Raw genomic sequence first — 18,303 nt, 5'->3', positions numbered from 1 at the left:
AATTTGGAATTTTCTGAGTGAGTTGATACAAATGTTCGCTGATTAAAATGGTCGATTCTGTGTCGTATAACGCAGCCTTTGTGAGCATTCCGTGGATCATGTTTTTTCATTCGTTTTCCTAAAAATAATACGATATATGTGAGTAAATATCAACTGATTATTGACCGAGCTTGAGCTATGTACTGTGAAATATCAGACAGAGGCTTTTTAGTATGTTCATACAAAAAACCCCGGTCTGATATTTTACCGGGAGTACATATCGATTATGTGTAAGTATGTGTGACCATGTGTGACCGTGTGTGACTATGTGTGACCATGTGTGACCGTGTGTGACCATGTGTGACTATGTGTGACTATGTGTGATCGTGTGTGACCATGTGTGACTATGTGTGACCATGTGTGACCATCTGTGACTATGTGTGATCGAGTGTGACTATGTGTGACCATGTGTGACCATGTGTGACTATGTGTGACCATGTGTGACCATGTGTGACCATCTGTGACTATGTGTGATCGAGTGTGACCATGTGTGACTATGTGTGACCATGTGTGACCATCTGTGACTATGTGTGATCGAGTGTGACTATGTGTGACCATGTGTGACTATGTGTGACCATGTGTGACTATGTGTGACCATGTGTGACCATGTGTGATCGAGTGTGATTATGTGTGACTATGTGTGACCATGTGTGACTATGTGTGACCATCTGTGACTATGTGTGACCATGTGTGACTATGTGTGACCATGTGTGACTATGTGTGACCATGTGTGACCATCTGTGACTATGTGTGATCGAGTGTGACTGTGTGTGACCATGTGTGACTATGTGTGACCATGTGTGACTATGTGTGACCATGCGTGACTATGTGTGATTGAGTGTGATTATGTGTGACTATGTGTGACCATGTGTGACTATGTGTGACCATCTGTGACTATGTGTGACCATGTGTGACTATGTGTGACCATGTGTAACCATCTGTGACTATGTGTGATCGAGTGTGACTATGTGTGACTATGTTTGACCACGTGTGGCTATGTGTGACCATGTGTGATCATGTGTGACCATGTGTGGCTGGATATGACCATCTGTGACCTTGTGTGAACGAATGCTAATGTGTCGTGTGCGTTCCCTGCAGCATATTATATACTGAACTGGCTTTTCTTTGTAGCGCGGACGTGTGACGTTGTGACGTGTGTGACCAGTCACAATTTCACACTCCAGATCAGCAAAAAATATATCGTGCATGGTATATAACTGATGGATTAACATAGGCAACACCATTTGCAAAATAATCAAAGCAATCGACAATGCTATTAATTCTCCTGCATATTGGAATGACAAATTACTAAGAGCCTGTGCACTGCAGACAGGTTCTTCATCAGGAAACAGTCATTGTTGCATTTCTTCAAGGACATCTATATAAAACAATAAACAGTTTATTACTTATTGCAGCATAGTATCTTGGATGAATTAACAAATGAATGATCACTTTGTGGCAATGATGGTGCAAGGCTAGACTTAATGTCTGTGAAATGTCAGTCAAACACATGTTAATACTATATTCTCTTTATCAAATTTATTCTGCCTAAATGCTAGTCAATTAATTTACTTGTTGGAAACAATAAATTTGTTAACTACATTTTATGGGATATTTTATAGTATAGTCCTATGAATGTAAAAATTAATTCTAAATAACTTTTTTACTTAATTCCTAAGAATTCTAAAAATTTATAGATGCATGATAAAGGCCCATGTGACCAAGGCCCAGCTGATCCTCAGTATTTGTTTATGCAAATAGCTCCTAAATTAATAGGTGCTCCCTTAACTAATCCCCCTTAAAATCTTCATGACAGGCTTCTCTTAAATTACAGTATCAGATAAAAAATAAAAAAAGATTAGAAACAAAGATTGCCTAACCTCTGTAAGGTAATGTGTATGAATTGATTTTATGCATAATGCATAATATGCAACATTAGCATACAGAAATTGTGCAATGTTTGTTTCCAGTCTTGTCAAACTAACTCAATTGCTGATCCTTTTTCTTTCCACTATTATAAATGTAGCTAGAAGATGGTTATGCAGACAACATGTTTTAGCATACCTGATAGAAATTCTCGTGTTGGTCCACCTGTGTCGATAGCTGGTTCTCCCATAAAAGTTACTTTCATGTTGCCACATGCCTTAAACCAAGGGAATTTCTTACTTTTGTTTCAACATAGTCGTCAAACAATCTGCCCCTCTGAACAGTAATTCTTGACGTGGTTGGCAAGATCTGTTTTGATATATTTTTTACGATATCTCTCACGGACAGACAAGTTCCATTGGATTCAGGGGCATTATTTTCTGCATTTTCGTTTGAGAAGTTTGGGTTGTCTTCGTTTATAACTGACTGGAAGACGCTATCGCCATAAAACTGTTAGAAAACTTAATTTTTTATCGAGCTATTTTCCGCACAAGTCCGTGTGAGCTTCAATGTCTGAGCAATAAAAAAACATATTGCACCAAGGACATTGTTTTCAATCATAGTGCGGTTTCAGGTGGGTCGAAAATAAATTCTGTTCGTCTGATACAAGAATTTTTCCACCGTTTTTTCTCAGCTTTTACAAAAACGGCGCGTCTGACAGTTCATCATTGGCCCCTAATTCGTCGTCTTCTTCATCCAGGACCGAGCCCAAACTTGTAATTTTTTCAGAAAAGACATATTTTAACTTGCAGATAAAAAACACAATTCGTGAATAGGGTTTCCCCAGCTCTTCCTTATATTGTTCTAACAACGAAAACTTCTCTTGTACTTCTGGCAATGTATTTACGATTGATTTGTCAGGGTATAACAGTTTGTATTCATGATCAGCTTTGACGTGATATTTGTCGAAGTGCCCATGTTTTTCGAGCGCAATAGTCAGCAATGCATCGGCGTCAATGTTGGCGGAGACTTTTATTGGAAGGTTACTACCCGTCTTCACCTTTAATTAATGCCCTGTAGCTATCCCAACTTGAATGGTGACGTCTGGTTCTCTAAGTCTCTGCTTTTTTGCCTTTTTAAAAGAAAAAGTCTTCCCTCTAGCTTCCTCTCGCGATTGACGAAAATTGGAAAACGTAATTGGCTTTGACTTCAGCGGACCACTCAACCCGGTAGTCGTAGAGGACGATGCACTCAATGATGCATCGGCATCAACATCTTTCAATTGTCGACCACAATTATGGCAATATTTCGCTTCAGCGATTACAGACAAACCACAGCCTCAGTAAAACATGCTATAGCACTTGTTCGAACTTCGAAAAGCCAGAATTCCTACTTCTGGTTCAATTTTCTCACGTTTTTTTGGTCCACAAGGTCATCATTATTTTTAGTCATTACATATCTAACCGTTAGTCAAGCTAGCGGTCACCTGACCAAAAATTTGCTTCACATATGTGTGCAGCAACTCGTATGTTTGCAGCAAATAAAATACATATGTTTGTATTATAGCATACATGCATGTTTGCTTAGCAAACAGACATGTTTGCAGTTGCCGTTGTCGGCCACCATATCGTACTGATCAGTTGCAGTTGTTTCGCCTTTGGCTTTGTAGAGTTAAGAATGCAGTTGTAGTACTTTGGCAAATTTAAATGATATACTAATTATACTTGGTTCAATGTATAGCAGATTATTTGGCTTGGCAGACTTTGGCAGTCGTTGGCAATGTGCGATATAACCAGTAGATATAACACACAAAATGTCTGACCGTTCTCTATTGGTCAGTGCAGACACGAGGTCTCGGTGGACTTAAAAGGATGAAGATGAAGTCGTTGGAACTGAAAGAGATAAACAGAGTAGCTGTTAAAGTTTTTTGCAAGTGACATGGAACAATATGATATTCTTGCAAACCTTTGAAACTAAATCAGTAAATGAATTTGAAGCGAAGATGCAAAACATGCAAAAGTAAAAGGTCCAAACAGCAAACACTGACTGGTTTTCAGAACTTGAAACTTATCATAAAAACTTTATTTATTATTTATATAAATTATACCATACCTGTTCTTAGAATAATAACGAGGTTGATTCTCAAACAATTTCAACTTTCGACGAACGTGAAACTTGCTTAACTCTCCATAGATCGCTGGGAGTCTGTAAACAAAACGCTGAACTTGGAGCAAACAGTTTTACAGCTTTTCATCACAGATGAATATAGCTCATCTGTGTTTTTGTCCCCAGAGTCCAACACCCTCGGTGTAAAACAACCACTACGGAATCCTGATGAAATTGCATAGATAGCGGTTCACTGTCCATAAGACAGCGGGGGCAAAAAGGATATAGGCAAATGAAGATAAATTATAGACCCTTAACTATACTGGGAACTGCAAATAAAGTTGTGAGTCCATAACGATCAGACAATTTGAAAGAAGATTGAGTAATAATTTGTCTGCCTATAGAAAATGTCACAGTTGTGAAACAGCGCTCTCTGGAGAAAGGCGTTAAACAATGGAGAAAATATTGGATTGTCGTCAATGGAGATGAACAAGGCATTTGATTCGCTGTATCATCCTTTAATGCTTGCTAAATTGAAGGCGTATGGATTAAGTGAAAGTAGTCTGGCACTATTTCAATCATATTTTAAAGATAGGAAGAATAGAGTGAGAGTAAACGAAGTGACTAGTACCTGGAAATTAGTGATGAGAGGATGCCCACAGGGCTCAAACTTTGGGCCGATATTGGGGGACATTTTCCAAAATTATTTAAGCTATAATATTGAATCAGAGTTAAATATGTATGCGGATGATCATCAACTTTATGTAAACAGGACTAGGTTGTAAGATGTCCAATTAAAATTAAATAAAAGCGCACTTCTGGCATCGAAGTGGTATAGAGAGAACATCTTGGAGGGTAACTTTGCTAAATATCGAATTATGACACTGGGAAAAAAAGTTGAAGATATGGAGATTGAACTAATGGTATCAAGATTGAATCAAGTGAATTGTATTCAATTGTTTGGTGCAGGTATTGATAAAGGACTAAAGTTTTAAGGAACATGTTAGCAATGTATGTAAGAAAGCTAGCCGGAGAGTAGAAGTTTTTATGAGAATGAAGAACATGATACCAACAAGAGTAAAGCTACAGTTATAGAAGGCTGCTATTTTACCTTATCTCACCTATTATCACATTGTGTGTCATTTCTGTTGTGCCAGTGACAAACGTAATTAGAACGGGTCCAAGAACGAGCATTAAGGGCAGTTTTTAATGAAAGAGTGGCTGCTTATCAAGAGTTGCTGAGAAAAGCTAATTTTTTTTTTATTATAATTATCATCAAAATATTTTATGAGGGTGCCACAATCACCCATAGGTGCTTTTCATCTAGGCCCTCAATTTAAAATGCAATGAATAACTTAGTTAAAAATAAATTCTACATAAAAATATGGAACTAACATCTATGAATAAAAGTTCCAAACTTTAGATTTAAAACTAGTTTTTGACTCAGCTTTTGTTACAGATTCAGGTAACTAGTTCCAATCCTTAATGAAATGGTAATTTGTTGTTAATTGACCCCAATGAGTATCTATGTTAGGTAATCTGGCCATCGTAGTTGAGTCATCCATCCGCATATTCAATATCTCTTTAGCAGCTTTATTACGTAGCACTTGGAGGGAATTTATTACTGTTTCATTCACTTTGTCTCCCCAGGCAAGATCCCCATAATCCAGTAGTGGTAAGATTAGAGTATTTACAAAGACTTCACAAGTGTGTTGAGGCCTTTGAAGTACTTTCTTTTGTTAACCGTTAACCAGTTAACCGTTTCACTAAGAACAACACCAAGATATTTGTGTGAGGAGACTTTATCAAGCTCGTCTTCGTTGATATACAACTTCATAGGTTCAAAGATTTGATGCGTTGTGAAGAACCCATAATCATAAACTGTGATTTCAAGGTGTTTATGGTGAGCTTGACTGTTTAACCAGCACTTTATACGAGATAAATCATCATCTAACTTTTCTTGCAATTCAAGTCGTGTTGCTCCAGTACAGTAGATCACTGTATCATCGGCAAATAGAGATGCCTGAGTGTGTTTCAAGCCCTCAGGCACATCGTTTATATACACAAGTAAGAGCAATGGGCCTAACACCACGGTACCCTGTGGACCACCAACAGTAAGCAGTCGTTGAGTAGAAGAGATTTCCCTAATAGTAGTGCATTGTGTACGATGAGTGAGATAAGATCAAAACCACTTGACACATTTAGAGTCCACAGAGAAGAAGATATTGCATCATCACCCAAATGTTGACTAGTCGAATTAACAGAACAGTTTTTATCAGGCGATAAAGGACCAGGAAATAAACATGCAACACAGGACCAATTTGCTCTAGGTTTACAAAGATTAGCATAATTCTCTTTTCCGATACCAACACATTTAGCATGGAAGCAAAAGTCGCACTCGTCACATTGAACTGCTCTTTGATTTTTATGACATCCTTTAATTGATCAACCCTAGAGAGCTAATAGAAGATTGCAAGATATGGTAAACACAATCTTTGCCCACAATATGTATCTGATCTATTTACAAGTAAAAATGTTTGTTTTAACTTGAGAAATGCAGATATAACTATCCTAATATTCAATACTATAACATATGGAAAGCATGACTCTGGCACATTGCTTACCTCTAGATTGAACACTAAAATGTTCATCACCTTGATGTAGATTACTAGCAATATGTAAACTTTTTATAAAAACTTTTTATAAGCACATGGAAGGGGAAACAGAACAAAATCTTGCTTGACAGTCGATCCCCCTCATTCTGTAGAAATACCCCCTGAAATGTTGACCGACAGACACAAATCAAGATCTCTGCAATATATAGATCGCACGTAAGAATGGGCCTGGGGTACATCCAGTGAACAGGGAAAGTCAAAAATAGTGTGCTGCCATGCTGGTGCATGGCAGCAAAGAAGCGAGGCTGTGACAATTTTTTTTGAAATGTTTTAAAATCGTCGGGGGAAGTGCACAACTTTGCACGAGGCGATATTGACATCAATATATGTGGTATGAAGCAAAGGTATGACATTAAGTCAGCGTACAAGAGGTATGCTATCGGGAGTGGAATCTGATTACACACAGCGCAACTCAAGAAAGGACGGTCACCCAAGTTAAGCAGGAAGTGGGACGGGCCATCTGTGGTGGTCAACCACTTTAATAACGTTGTTGTCCGGCATAGGCGTACGGGCATATTTTTTTAGGGAGGCTGCGCTCAATTTGCCCGAATGACATGACGTCATAGATTTTGTGACGTCATCATAAAATTATATAATCTGAGAAGACTACAAATGACAGGATTTTCTTTGAAGATTGACAGACGTAATATAAAAAGAAATATCATCCCTAGCCATTTAAATTCTAAACTAAATATATTCATTATGATTTACAACGAAAGAAAAAGTGACTAACATAATAACATTTTATTTGATATATGAAATTCCGTCATGTTTTGCACTAGACATGCAAGGAATTTAGTTTTGTAAAACTATAACCTAGACTAGAAGAAGTATGATTTACGATTACGTCGCTGTCCAAAAATGTCAATTATCTTTTCCATATCGTTCTTTAAAGTACTATTTGCATAAGCTCTCTCAATATTGATAAGGGCAATGCTGTTTAAGCGTTTTTGCCCCATTGAGGGCCAACTCTTCGATATTAACTTCTTTTATTATACTAATAAATGCATGTAAAATTGTAAACAGGGGAAAATATGCGTGCCTTAGCTTTAGTGTAAATCTAAATATAAGCAGAATTCTAAACTTTGGGAGATAGGTTATTAGTTGTGTTGTGTTGTCACCGTAATGTCGTGTTGTGTATTGACGTGCACTGCATGTGTAAATATGTGTGTACATAGTTCATATTCAATGTTCTCTTCCAAATATTTTGAAAAACATGTCCCCGCAATGTTGATGCATTAATTTTCCATAGGTATTTCATTCTGTTCCCCCTCTATACTCTATTTTACCAAATTTTTCAAGTTGCCACATGAGAATACAACAATAGTTTATATAATCATATTTCCCAAACCCATCAAATGACGTCACAAATGAAGGCTCGATTTTCAAAATGGCGGACCACCAATGAACATTTTTGGAAATTTTCTCAAAAACAAAATACAATAGACACACAAAAACATTAAATTAAGTATTTCCTAGATGATTTTAACAAATTTGGCAAATAAAAATTTTCGTTGCCAATGTCCTTTAAGATCTGACAGGGGTTACTAAGTTCTGTAAAGCAATCTACAGCACAAGAAAATTTCAAGGATTAGTATAACAAGTATGCATTAAATGAAATCTTTCGATAACAAAAGTATTGTTCATAGACGTTTCAGACATGACCATAACTATGGTACAAAACCATGTAACATGTACATATTACCAAATAACAAAATACCGCACATAAATTTTAAGAGAGTATAATTAGTCCCAGAAATATCAGCAGTTCAAAAACAAGGTGTTTTTTATTTCTCACTGGATTTCTTTCTGGTATTTTACAAGCAAAGTTTTGGGTTGAGTCTGTCAACCCCCAGTGAGTCGTGCAAGTGTTGAGTCAAAACCCAATGGCGGTGGCTGACTTGCTCCTGTTGCGAATATTAGTACATCAGCAAGGGTAATGGCATACTCTTTGTCTAAATTAAACAAAAAAGAGAAGCTTACATAACTGTCAGTACATCTGACTTTAAAGCTAAAGTCTGACCCAGTTCCGATACTGAGTGCGACAGTTACGAGATACTGAGTGACCCAGTTCCGATACCGACTGTGTGCTTCTATTGTTTTCTCTTATTTTTTATCACAAGATTGTCAAACAAGTCACTGGGCTCATTAAGACACACGCCAAAACGGCGGAGGCTTCACCACACACCTCCCATGAAATGTCATGAGATGAACAAGTCTGTGGATATCTTAACTGCATCATCTGTGGACAGTTTACTTGCCAAACGCAAACGTAATTTGGCATCACAGCCTATAGTGGAGTTTAATAAATATGAGGTGATTGAGTTAGTCAATGCGCTTAAGAATGCAGCACATGATTCCTGTCATCACAAAGCTCCATACTTTCATTTAGCATATGAGACACTTTGTGGTTAGCCTGTCCCTAAATTCGGGCAAGGCAACGACAGCGAAAGACCGCCTGCCGGGTTGGCTATGTATTTTAGAATTGATCATTGACAATTGTATTTGCTCTGGTCTTTTAAAACTAAATAATTTTCGAAATTCGAAACGTGCACTGATTCTTAAACAAGAGCAAGACATAGTGTTAAAGAGTTACTCCTTGGGAAGTATGTTTTAGCTGTTCTACCTAATAATTTTGATAACATTCTACCTTCTAGTTATACTTTAAGTGCAAGAAAATGTTGGCAAATATCATATAGTAGTAGATGTGATTTTTTTTTTGGGGGGGGGGGTGAACCAGCAAACTTTTATTATATTTTAGTATTACAAAAAATGACATCACATCCTGTTTATGCAAGAAATCAGGCTCCACAGATGGGGGTACCGTAACATTGACCGTCCAGATTGTTCAAAAATGGAATAGTAATGTGTGAATTTTAATTGAAATAAGAAAAACACACATCTGTGACAGCTTTTAATAATTTATTTATTAAAATCTGAAATATTGTAACAGCTATCGACAAATCAGTAACAGCTTTTAACAAAAGAATGACTTTATTTTAAGAAATAAAAAATGTTATTACGAAAAATAATTTGAATAATGAGTACAATATGTGCAAACCAGTTAATCGTTCAAAGCAGTTATGTTCATTGTTCAAGCATTATTATGTTCATTCATTATTATGTGTTTCGATTTGTCTGTAATTTCTACCCATATTTTTTCAGTACAATATGTGCAAAGCAGTTAATCATTCAAAGCAGTCAAACATAATGCTTGATTTTGTGTCCAGTGACAAATCGAAACCAGAATGAAGAGGATTTTGTCTATGAATTTCTACCCGGTTTTGTTGTTTATCAGGATCTAGGATTTCAGAGAGAATAATATAATGGATCCTCAAACGGCTTCTTCGTTGAGCATGAGGTAATTAGAAAAACGAGTTGAATTCATTCATTGTTATGTGTTCATTCATTATTATGTGTTTCGATTTGTCTGTAATTTCTACCCATATTTTTTCAGTACAATATGTGCAAAGCAGTTAATCATTCAAAGCAGTCAAACATAATGCTTGATTTTGTGTCCAGTGACAAATCGAAAACCAGAATGAAGAGGATTTTGTCTATGAATTTCTACCCGGTTTTGTTGTTTATCAGGATCTAGGATTTCAGAGAGAATAATATAATGGATCCTCAAACGGCTTCTTCGTTGAGCATGAGGTAATTAGAAAAACGAGTTGAATTCATTCATTGTTATGTGTTCATTCATTATTATGTGTTTCGATTTGTCTGTAATTTTCTACCCATATTTTTTCAGTACAATATGTGCAAAGCAGTTAATCATTCAAAGCAGTCAAACATAATGCTTGATTTTGTGTCCAGTGACAAATCGAAACCAGAATGAAGAGGATTTTGTCTATGAATTTCTACCCGGTTTTGTTGTTTATCAGGATCTAGGATTTCAGAGAGAATAATATAATGGATCCTCAAACGGCTTCTTCGTTGAGCATGAGGTAATTAGAAAAACGAGTTGAATTCATTCATTGTTATGTGTTCATTCATTATTATGTGTTTCGATTTGTCTGTAATTTCTACCCATATTTTTTCAATCGATGTAATATGATTTTTAAGCGTTGATATGTCTTTAAAAAAACGATTTTTTCTTACTATTTTTTAAAGGTAAGAATGTAAAGTGCATATCCCTCATCATATCCCTATATGTAACAATTCATTTTTGGAGAATTCTTCAAATCTTTTAACTTCCCAATTGCACCTGCATGCTTTCATAATGAAACTTTGCTCTGCCTGTATGATTTTTAAGGCTTGATTTACCAAACATTCTACTCAGGCTTTGTGCGGGACAAAATCGTGCTCACCTTATAGGGTAAGATGCTCAATTTCTTCATCGGCATCTTGGGGAAGTGATTCCATACTCGCCAATTCCTCATTTGTGTATTTGCTTTCTTTTTTTTTCATAACATATACGTGAGGGAAGAGCACATCTTCACCTTTTCCTGTGAAAGCTCTCATATTTCCACTTTCTTTTTCAGGAAAATCGATCCTTATTTTTGAAAGGAAAAAAAGATTGTGAAAAAATTCTAGATTGTAAGTGTAAGATTTGTACTTAATTGAATCAAGTTGTACGGGTTCTTCACTTGTCATTTCAATTGTTTCCATATCTTTAATGCATTTTATGCAAAATCGAACAGGGAAACGCAGAAACTTGCATTTAAGAGATGTTCACAACACCATAGAAACTCTTTGTCGCCAGATTTTTGCGCTTTTCTTCTTTAAAAAACTTGTCGCAATGGAAGTGTGCACAGTGTTGGAAGCCACATGTTAAACAATGCACGCTTTTTCGCAGGTCTGGATTTTCAGGGTCGAAGAAATAGGATGATAGCTTTTCCAGTTTGTCTTGAAATTCCTTGTTAGCCATGTTTTCTTTATCAAAATATCTCTACAAATTTAACACTTTTTGTTTGCATATTTTTTGTAAAGGGAATCTTTATCGGACATGCTGTATTGTGTTTTGATTTGTGATTGCTATTTATATATATCCCTTTAATGTTAGCAATGTTGAAATTTGAGCTTCCTGTTTTTTGAAGGAAAAATTGAAATTTCCAATTTTTTTGGTAAAAAAATCGGGAGTTTGGATTTTTTCTACAGCGCCGGGATTATACTTAGTTGAATACGATGGGTAATTTCACACTGCTATATCATTGCTTTTATGTGCAGCTATGTTCATTAAGATTAGGTAGCTAGATTCCGCATATGAAACTGTACAATAGAAAAATAGGCGAATAATACGTTTTGAAAGCCAGAATAACGAATTTGTAAATACAGGGTGTATCAAACAAAATGTCCCAAATGTAAAATTTCCGTTTTTCAGGATATTTTGCAGAATTGTGCAAATTTTTGTGTTCCTAGAGATAGTTAAGACTTATCTGGTATACCTAGGCCAAGTTTGGTTTTTCATTAAAAAAATTATGTTACCGGGGGGGTGGTTTCTTTCCACTGATATTGAGAGGGCTTGCGCGCGAAAATGTGAAGCTGAAATTGAGATATTATTTAGCTGTCTAAAAGTAGGAAAGCTTTTTAATAAACTGTCAAAGTTTCAGGAAAAATAATCCAAACTGGGAGCAACGCGCGACCCCTAAAAGTGACAAATATATCATTGCGCGCAGTGGATTAAATGCATTGTTGATTTTAGCGTGACCGATCTCATGCAAGGCTGGGCAAATGAATAAATTAAAGCGAGAAACTGAACAAGAAGACGAAGCGATTTAATAACAAGATTTTTATTCTTGATGTTAATCCTCAACATTTCCACCATTTCTTTCTAAGCAAACTACGGCTCGTCTGAGCATGGTAAACACTGAACGGCGAACCGCATTTGTCTGTCCTGCCTCAAATTATCTATTTCGTTCGAAATTCTTTGCAAATCTCCTACGCTACCACCGGCAAATCTAAACGAATGGGCAGACAAATGGTTCGCTGTTCAGTGTTTAGTATGCTCAGACAAGCCGCAGTTTGTTTAGAATGAAATGGTGGACATGCTGAGGATTAACATCACGAATAAATCGTTTTGTTTTTGTGTTCAGTTTCTCACTTTAATTAATTCATTTGCCCACCTTATGTGAGATCGGTCACGCTAAAATCAACGATGCATTTAATCCACTGCGCGCAATTAAATATTTGTCACCTTTAGGGGTCGCGCGTTGCTCCCAGTATGCATTATTTTTCCTGAAACTTTGACAGTTTATTAAAAAGCTTTCCTACTTTTAGACAGCTAAATAATATCTCAATTTCAGCTTCATATTTTCGTGAGCAAGCCCTCTCAATATCAGTGGAAAGAAACCACCCCCCCTGGTAACATAATTTTGTTTATGAAAAACCAAACTTGGCCTAGGTATACCAGATAAGTCTTAACTATCTCTAGGAACACAAAAATTTGCTAAATTCTGCAAAATATCCTGAAAAACGGAAATTTTACATTTGGGACATTTTTTCTGATACACCCTGTATATTTTCCAATCTTTTTTAAACTAATTATATATTTGGCACCTATCTTCGCCTCTTTTTATTTTGCTTTATTTCTTTTTACAAAGCCAAATTCTCCATAAAAAGTTTTACATTTTGACAAAATTTTTAAACGTATTAGTAAAAAAATACCGAAGTTATAGGGAAATACAAAATCCTAGCGTAGCTATATTATAGCGTAGCGATATACCCTCGAGCTGAGGTGTCATATTTCAATAAACCCAAACAACTGGGAAAAATGCACTTGGGTAGGCTTTAAACCCCGCGAGTCGATTTCCTGTATAATAAAACCCCGACAACTCAAGGTTTTGTATCATTCAAACTCAAGCAAAAGCGGCGTGCAACCTCGTGCATAGCAGGGGTGGATCCAGACTGAATGCATCAGTCAAAATTTCACTAGCATAATAATTATACACTAAATATGGAAAATTGCAATAAATACGGAATTTTCTAAAAATCTCTAATAAAGTGTATTATTTACTCTCTTTTCAGGTTACACTCTCCTAAAATTCGTAAAAAACTAAAAATGATTGTTAATAAATCCAAACAAGGCAAAGCGAGACGATGTTTGAAAATTGAAATGAAAATTCTGCATTTCTCTTGTTGTACAGTTGGTTGTCGTGACATTATATCCCCAAATATGTCAATTATGCATCCACTCTGACTCTTATGTATTACATCGCCAACTTTACCGGTCATGTGTCGGACATGCTGTACAGCAGTTATTGCCATGAATATTGCCCGCGACTGCCCGAAAATTTCCCGCGAGCTCGTTTCAATATGGCGACAAGAAAAAGAAGTGATGTCGATTACAAGCAATTGAACGATATTTCTTCAGTTGTGTTATTCAACACAGCGCCAAAAAGAAAGCGAAAGACTCTTCCGACATCATATCTTGTTGAAAGAATAATTTTAAAACGAAGAACGAAAAATGTAAGTTAAAATTTGCGCGAAGTTAACGTTCAACATCTCGTGGTATCATTTTCAATTTAAAGAATTTGTGTTAAGTGTTCTTAATAAATTTTCAAAGGACAATGAGTATCTGATCAAATGGAGTGGTTGGCCTTTGAGTAGCTGTATGTGGGAACCTTCAAGTCATCTTAGTGAAGAGTTATTGAGGTACGAAAATAAAAAAACGATATTTATTATAGCTTGGCCACAGTTTTTTGTTCTAAAGCTTTAAAACATAATGCAAAAGAATAGAGATGCTTAATGATGGCTATTTTCTATACCCTATAACATGTTGTGTCAAACAGAACTGTAGAAGTCTACATTGTAGCCATTCCTAGATGGTAAGCTAACTTCATAGGCATATTTAGGCCCTAGCCCTAGGTAAACCTCCCTAGGCTTCAACTGTTATCCCAGTACTGAATGAATTTTTTTATTCTTTAGAAGTTATGAAAAGCCTCCAGTGCCTAGCAGTGAAAGGTTGGAAACAGCAAGCAGACAGTTTTATTTGGGAATCCTTTCACTGCTACGATCAAAGTCTACTGCACCCACATATGTCCCCATAGACTTAGACATTTGGCGCTATATCACCTATAGAAAAGGTAAAGAGTCAAACCATAAAGGGTTTTGGTTGTATACCATTGAGGACATGTGCCGCTTGCAACTCCCAGAGTATTGGTGGTATACTCTTAACTTGCATGGAAAAGGGAAGGCAATAATGCCTCCATTAAAAATTAAGCCAATTTTAAGTTGGACGCCGAACAACAAAATAATTATGGATGGCATATTAACACAGGCACCCAAAATGCCCATTGAAAAACTTTGTATTGACGTTGTGAGACGCCCATGCAATGTAAATAACTTATAGTGCTAAGTAAATTGTATATACATATATATTTTATTATATTCATTGTACTTCTTTTCAAAAACAAACAGTGTGCATAAACAATTTATTAAGTTGATATGGTGTCCCCTTGTGTGTGTGCATTTTGTACTGCATCCTGAAACATTTCTTGCAATCGCTTAACATTCCTCACACGAGTTTTAATGCCAAATTTTTTCAAAGCCTGCCGAAGCTCTTTAGGTGACATGTTCTCAGCATCAGGTTCATTACTGGAATCATTCTCATTGATATGTATTTGTTTCTCATCATCCATTCTGCGCTTTTGCTTTGCCCGCTTCTCCTTTAATTCATGTTCCCAGTACTTCTCTTCTGGTAGGTTCTTGGTGTTCGTTGAAGTTGTGAAAATCCTTCCACTCTTTTCGCCACAAGGAGAACATCTCGAGCAGCATCCCACTTGTTTGATTTGTTGAGATGCACTCTTCTGCAATCATCATTGTTTTTTTCAATGCCAATGCAATCATCATTGTTTTTTTCAATGCTGTATTAAAAAAGTAGTTAAGAATATATTGTAATATGATGTATATATTACCTTGATTTAATTGCCTATTTATTCTATATGCCCTTTATTATTAACTCACCTTGGCCTGTAAATTTTTTTATGCCACTGTGTTTTCTCATAAATGAGGGGGCATGATATACCATTGCATGCATGTATGGAGTGACATTGGATTTGCAATATCCACCACATACCCCACCAAGAGAAGTAAATAGTTCTATCCACTTTCTCGCCTGAAATGTCAACAAAAATGGTGAATTAACTAAAAAAACAACTATTTAGTGAATGCCCTAGCCTTACTCTTTAAGGTGTTCATTTATATACACAGAAACAAACCTTTTCAAAGTAGTTAGCAACAAAATCATCAGATGGTTCTTGTTTATTTAACATCATGTATAGTTTAGAGAAATTCTGGAATCATTCATAAAATATGGAAATATCAAAATTAAATTTTCTGAAATTCAAATTGAAATTGAAATTCATGATGCTAGAGTGCATCTACATGTTACACACCAGTTCAAGTATACCAATAACTCACCTTCCACAGATTTATTACAGTCTCACTACAATCTGCCTGGATAATGCCACCTAATTTTTCTGGGAGATTTTTTAAAAGGAGCTTTTTATCTGTTCCCATTAGGCGGGTAAAATCATGTATGCCACTTGCTACACCATCTGCATTTTTCTTTTCCCACACTAACTCCACAGCTGTTTATAGCTGCTATTAGTGAGTCAACATGCATCCCAATTTATTGCAGCTGACACAAGGTTTTTGATCAAGATATCTACAAAGATGAATATGCACTGGCTTTATAACCCAACTAAGGCTTACTGGTTTTAATGAGGAAGGAAACAAGAGTACTGTACCCAGAGAAAAACCCTTGATTGTCACATTTCATTAGAGGAAAGGGGTAGTGTGGTATAGCAGCTGATGATACAGGATCTTATATTGAAAAATGCTAATAACCTTTTAATTAATCTAACTGCAATTTACTAGATTATATTTTTCAAGAGTATTAAGGATGTTATCACCTTACCTGTGATCCTTAGCATGAGATGTAACTCATCAAGGACAACATTCTCCAAAGGAACATTGAGCAAAGGCTGGTGAACACAAGAGTAACTTTGCTTCCATGCACATTTTTTTATCTCTTCCAGAGTCCTGGCCATGGGTTCTTCAGAGTAATGTTTCTCTGACTTAGACATGTCAAACCTAATATATAGCAAACAACATGCACCTTAGCCGCTTGTCCAGTAGTTTCTATATTAGGCTCTGTATAACCCTTAACAATATGAAAAGTCAGCTTTTGCTTTGTAAGTCAAATTTTGCAGTTGATGAAATACAGATGGGATTCCACACAATTAGCTTAGCAGTATGACATCTTAATCATCTTACACATTTACACTGAAAGCTTATTTACGTATTGTGATACAGTCTTTTACCTGTTGTTCTTGTGAATGATGCACCAGATGCATGCATGGTCTGATGTGGCACCTTTCATCCCCAGAAGCAAAAGAAGGAACTAAAAATATTTACAACATTCCATCAGCAACTTGTGGGAAAAATGACTTGAAATAAAATCCTATTTACTTTATAGTCACCACCAAGGAAGATCTCAACTGGAACACTGATGTCATCTATCATGATTTTTCCTTCCTTGATTATATCATTCACTGCAGAAAATATATCTGAAAAGGAATTTCTCAGTAAATCATAACTTTCCTGTCCTTTAACAATACCAATTGTATGGCTACCTGAAATAGAAAAATATACATATCATTAATTTAAGGTAGCCGATCATTAACTGGCAGTATTCCGGCACTGATTTCCTCATTGTAAGTTGATTTTCCAAATGCATACTTGGATTACTTGCTATGACTAATTAACAGATTATTTTCAGACAAATATACCTTTTGATGACATCACATCATCAGCATCCAAAAGTGAGAAAGACATGATCACAAAACTTGTTATTCTAGTCATTTGTGCCCCATCACCACTGATCTTGACTCTAAGTTTGTGATCACTGTTTTCATTGAACTTCTCTAAATCAACCTGAAATGGATGCAAAGGGGCTATACAAAGGCTCATATTGATTAAGGCTTTATTGTCTGTCATTAGAGAAGCTGTAACATAACAATTTTTACATATTGGGTTAAAGAATAAGAAAACTTGCCTTTTTCCTTATTGTGTTCCGTAATTCAGACTTCAGATCCAGCTGTGCACCTTCTTCCACACCTGGGGTTCTGGTTATGTGACAAAGACTGTTTAGGTCAGTTTTGGATTGCTTTACCAAGTAAGAGCGAGGGAGCTTTTCCCCACCATCTGTCATTGTCAATTCATGATAAGCTGCCTCACTTATACAAAAACTGTCCATGACAAAAAGGACCTGGTGAACCTTTTCTCTTTCCTCTTCAGACAGATCCTTATAAGGTGTACCTCTCCCATCTTCCGTCTGGTAATTTATCTCATGAGATCTACCATCTTTGAATGTTACTTTGCTCAACTTGAGACCAAAGGTCTGAGCAAACCATAGAGCTTGTTCCACATTTGTCTTTAGCTCGCTTATCTTTCGTCGTTGTTGCCTATCTTTAAGTTCAAGAATGGGTTTTCCACTGTTCTTGAATCCCTCTTGCTCTGAAATTTTATCAAAATATTGCCACAAGTTGGTATTTTCATCCTGAAGTTTTTCTAATTCAGCCTTTGCATCTGTTAAGTCATCATCTGCTTCCTTTCTAAGAGCAACTGCTTGAACTAAACGTTCATACAGTTCCTCGGACCGTTCGTGAAGCCT

At 36.3% G+C, this 18,303-nt stretch overlaps 1 pseudogene; it reads left to right on the top strand.

The window, feature by feature from the left end:
• Positions 1 to 275: 275 nt before the first annotated feature.
• On the top strand, positions 276 to 773 carry LOC114542774 (annotated as a pseudogene).
• Positions 774 to 18,303: the final 17,530 nt, after the last annotated feature.

This window comes from Dendronephthya gigantea, unplaced genomic scaffold (genome assembly GCF_004324835.1).
Source record: "Dendronephthya gigantea isolate DGI-Jeju-01 unplaced genomic scaffold, DenGig_1.0 000395F, whole genome shotgun sequence".
In the NCBI taxonomy this organism is placed as follows: Eukaryota; Metazoa; Cnidaria; class Anthozoa; order Malacalcyonacea; family Nephtheidae; genus Dendronephthya; species Dendronephthya gigantea.
This window is presented reverse-complemented; position numbering and strand designations above follow the sequence as displayed.